This window comes from Octodon degus, unplaced genomic scaffold (genome assembly GCF_000260255.1).
Source record: "Octodon degus isolate 3935 unplaced genomic scaffold, OctDeg1.0 scaffold00015, whole genome shotgun sequence".
NCBI lineage: Eukaryota > Metazoa > Chordata > Mammalia > Rodentia > Octodontidae > Octodon > Octodon degus.
In genome coordinates this window covers 7308253-7312952 of record NW_004524591.1, presented here as the reverse complement: position 1 = coordinate 7312952, position 4700 = coordinate 7308253, and the positions used below count along the sequence as shown (strand labels likewise).

The window sequence follows — 4700 nt, the reverse complement described above, 5'->3', positions numbered from 1 at the left end:
TATTTTAGGGAAGGGTCTACAGGGTGTTCAGGGTCTCACTACTAGATCGGCCTTATAGTGATCCATCTATTTCCAGCCTCCCAAGAGCTGGGATTACAGGTGGGCACCACCACACCCCGTCTCAATTGCCATCTCAGTGCTCCCAGGGGCGGGGCCGGCACGGCAGGCCTGGGGATTGAACTCCAGCCCCTGTGCCCGCTTGCAGGTGCTTTAATCCACTTAGCTATTTGGTCGGCCCTCTATTGTCTATATTGATCACTCTAATTTGCAGTAAGTTTTGCATTTGGGAAGGGTAGTATCTCCAATTTTGTTCCTTGTTTTCAAGATTATTCTGGTGAGGGTGTCATTGTTCGTGTCTAGACTTCCATGAGGCCTCATACAGTCATAGAGCTTTTTCAGAGGTGGCTGAACCTAGAGCGTGTGATTGATTCACAGTGCAAGGCTGGGATTAAGGGTGGGTGGTAGCTGGATTAGTCCATCTACTGTATTAAGGTCACTGCCCTAATCCCTATAGACTGGATACAATATAAGGGACAGAAAGACAATTGTCTTGAGCTTGGGTGTTGCTTTTGGTATTTTCTGCCACCATGAACTGTTGTCCCTTTGCTATGTGCCACTCTACCTTAGAGCCAGCGGATTATGGACAGGAATCTCTACAACTATGAGCTGGATAAACCTTTCCTGGGCCGGCCAGATAGCTCAGCGGGCTAAAGCTCCTGCGTAGGCAGAGTGCAGCCGCTGGGTTGGATCTGTGCCCCCCGGGGCACGCTGAGCCGGCAATGGAGACTGGGTGTAGTGGCGCGTGTCTGGAATCCCAGCTCTTGGGAGGCTGTGAACAGGTGGATCACTACAAGTCTGACCTAGTAGTGAGACCCTGAGCACCCTGTAGACCCTTCCCTAAAATAAATAAAATAAATAAAATAAAATAAAATAAACCTTTCCTCCCTTAATTTTTGATATCAGGTATTTTTTCTCAGCAATGAGAAAAGTAACTAAGACAGTATTGTTCTTTTTACATGTTCATATCCATTCTAGTATTAACCTACTGACCTATTAAAAAATAGTTGAGATTTTCGTAGGAACTGTGTTGGGTAAATAGATCAATTTAGGTCAGACGATTATTTCAACCAGTCTGTAAAATATTAACAATATATTCCAATATGTGAACTTGAGTTACTTTCCTATTTATTTAATTGTTCTAATGTTTCTTTCAAGAATGTTTCACATTTTATAGTATACAACTCTAGGAGTGCTTTTGTTAAATACTGGAGATTTTACTGATTGTGATGCTATTATAAATGGAATTGTTTTTCTAATTTAATTTTTGGAGTGTTTATTGCCAGTGAGAACATTCTGTTTTATCCAACTATTAACCTGAATCTCCAAAAGAGGTAGAGTTCAATGTGCATTTTTATAGTAAGTGACCAATGAGACTTTTATACTATTTTTTTTTGAGACTTTTATACTATTATATACTAAGAGTCACCTAAAAGGGTTCTTTCCAAAGTATTTTGGAAACCGTTCTTTAGGCTCTAGCCAGCATAATTGTGACGTTTGATCACAAACTTTCCTTTTGTCCAGACAGAATGTTACAAGGTAAAAACTGCTTCTCTTTGGCCTGTCTTAGCTATCCCCCCGAGGCCGGGTCACCCCAGAGGTACTGCACTGTTCTGCATCTCCTACAGCGGTCCACTTCCCGCACATTCCCAGAGGACGCCTTAGGTTGCATGAGCGCAGCTGGAGGGCTTCTCGAGTCCAGCCTCATCCTGCCGCTGACCGACCCACAGTGCGCTTCGATTCCCATACTTCTTAGCGCTGCAGCAAAGGGATTTATGGTGTGGCCATTTACGATGCCAGAGTCACTCTACCCTTTGCTAAGACGACAAACGCGCCTCTCTGCTGAGGTTTTTCCTCACCACGTGGCAGGGTCTCACCTTCAGGAAAGTCTCTGCAGTTTGATCCAGGCTGGGAAAAAACAGCTGGGGGAGCCGCCGCCCCTGAAGGAGCAATTGTTGAACGGCAGCGCCCTCTAGTGAGCGTCTTAACAAACAACTGCAGGGAGCTGCTGCCCTGTTTACAACAAAACCCTCTCCAGTCGGAATTTAAATTTCGTGAACCACCGCTATCCATTCCAAATTTCCATCTCAGGTTCCTAGAGGCCCCAGTAGGCAGTTTATATCTGGAAAGAACAAGAACATCCCACTGTTTTGATAATCACGGCCTCGCCCTCTCCACCCCACCCTCTTTGTTTCTTGGATTTCTAAAGCCTTGCGTGTTTCACAAAAGGACGCTAAAGGCACCAACGGCGCTCTCCCTCTGGCTGCACTTGTCCCCATGGTTGGAAATGGACGCAGGGAGGGAGGCAGGGAAGTCAACGCAGGTCGCAGAGAAGCTGCTCCTCCCTTCTGTAGTTCAGACGCCAGAGGTCCAGAGCCGATCAGAATCATCAAGGTACATAGGGGCCGGCCTAATAGCTCAGCGGATTACAGCTCCTGCAAGCTGGCTCACGGGCTGGGGGTTCGATCCTCACTCCTGGGGCACGCTGACTGCAATTGAGACTGGGTGTGGTGGCTCGCACCTGTAATCCCAGCTCTTGGGAGGCTGTAAACAGGCAGATCACTACGAGTCCGATTTAGTAGTGAGACCCTGAACACCCTGTAGACCCTCCCCCCCCCAAAAAAAAAAGATACAAAGAAAAAAAAATTATCAAGGCACAGGACTTCTTTCAACTCAGTCCACCCCTGTTGTTGCTTTAGGCTGCTATGGGATGTAATTCCCTAAATTGCTTCCCTAGCCATTCCATCTTCCTAATCCAGGGCATTGCACCTGACAGCGCATATGGAGGTTCTTCTTGCCCATTCCATTTTCGATGGTTTAGCTATAGACTGATTTATTAGTTGTATAAGTAGTGCATGCATTTGATAAAATTATATCAATAATTTGAGCAACATTCCAAATTCAAACAGTAGGACTTATTTCTGTCTGAGCAACACTATCCTTAAGGTAGTAAAATTTGTTCTCAATACCTCTGACACCCATTGCCTGTTGTCTCACACAGAGGTACTCGTTGACTTCTAAGAAATTGGTAGAGTGATTCTTGCTCAAGGTTGCTTTCCAGAATATGTTTTCTAGAATGTTCCATGTGTCAGGGACCGCACAAAGCCCTGTCGGCCATGCACGTGCCTTCTGCTCATCTTCATCACTGTCTTGGTCACCAGGTGGGACGCCAGACACTTAACCCTAGCTGCTCCTTGCGCCCTGTGGCTCCACGTGCAGTGTGCGAACCAGGGGATGTGATGTTGAGTAGGTTTCTATCTTGTTTCTGCTTTTATTGTATTCCTGCTTTGAACTCTAGGATTTCTCAGTCTTAAATTATTTCATACACTTAAAATCTCTGCTCCAAACAAAAGAGTTGAGTGTGTTTGCTGAAAAACAAACAGACTTTCAGCAGAAAGGAATTCTAAGGGTCAGCAAAATAGCTCAGTGGACTAAATGCCTGCTTAGGCAAGTGCAGGTTCAATCCCCAGCACCACAGGCTGCGCCAGCCCCGCCCCTGGGAGTGTGGAGCTGGCCACCGAGACCGGGTCTGATTTATTTCACTTAAGAGCATGGTCTCTAGTTGCATCCATTTACCAATAAAAGCCCCAAATTTACCCTGTTTTGTAGCTGATGAATACTCCATTGTGTAAAAGTACCAAGTCTTTTTTATCTGTTCCTCAGTTGATGGGCATCTGGGTTGTTTCCAGGATTTAGCTATAACAAATTGCTATCGACATGGCTGCACACATATCGCTGTGGTATGAGGCTTTCTGTTCTCCTCCTCCTTCCTCCACACTTCCACCACTCTATTCTCAGCTCCTATGAGTCTGACTTGTTTAGATTCCCACATATAGAGAGATGCTACAGCATTTGTCATTGTGCTCTGGTTTATTTCCCTTAGCGTACTGCTCTCAGGACTATGTTTTCCCAAACAGCAGGATTTTCTTTTTAAAATTTGCATAATATTTCACAATTTCTATTCACATCTTGATAATTAGGCTGTTTCCATATGTTGGTTATGGTGAATAATGCATTAATAAATATAGTAGTAGAGATGTCACTTGAAAATAATTTTATTTCCTTTGCATATATACCTAGAGGTGGCAATTGGTCCTAGGGGGTTCTATTTTTAAGTTTTGAGGAACCTCCATACTGTATAACTATATATTTCCTTAGTGGCTGTACCAATTTGCATTCCTGCCAATAGCATTTGAGGGGTCCCTTTCCTCTATGTCCTTGGCAATATTTGCTAACATTTGGATGTTTAGTAATGAGATCCTATGAGGTGTGAGGTACAGATATCTCGTTGTCATTGTGATTTCTGTCTCCTAGGGCCTAGTGATTTGAACACTTCATCATGCACTTGCTGTCCACGATGTTGAGTGACCTAGTCATTCAGCTGATGGGCCTTGGTAGCCAGGCCAGCCTCACTTCAGTAGCCTTTCCTGTTTCTTTCACACAATGAAAGAGCCGCATCAATCCCAAGTAGGAGCAGCAGTCACAAAGGGACAGGTCTCCTCACAGCTAGTGCTCCATTATCTTCCCCACAATTACCCTTCAGCACAGGGATTAATTAGTGAATTCCTTAAAAGCTGTTTTCTCTGTGCCAACTTCAGACAAGTGCCATTTGGGGGGACGTGTGAGACTGTGGTACCAGGAAT

General features: G+C 44.9%; 1 pseudogene; it reads right to left on the bottom strand.

The window, feature by feature from the left end:
- Positions 1–2336, bottom strand: part of LOC101579771 — a 63395-nt pseudogene extending 61059 nt beyond the window's left edge.
- Between the last annotated feature and the right edge of the window lie 2364 nt (positions 2337–4700).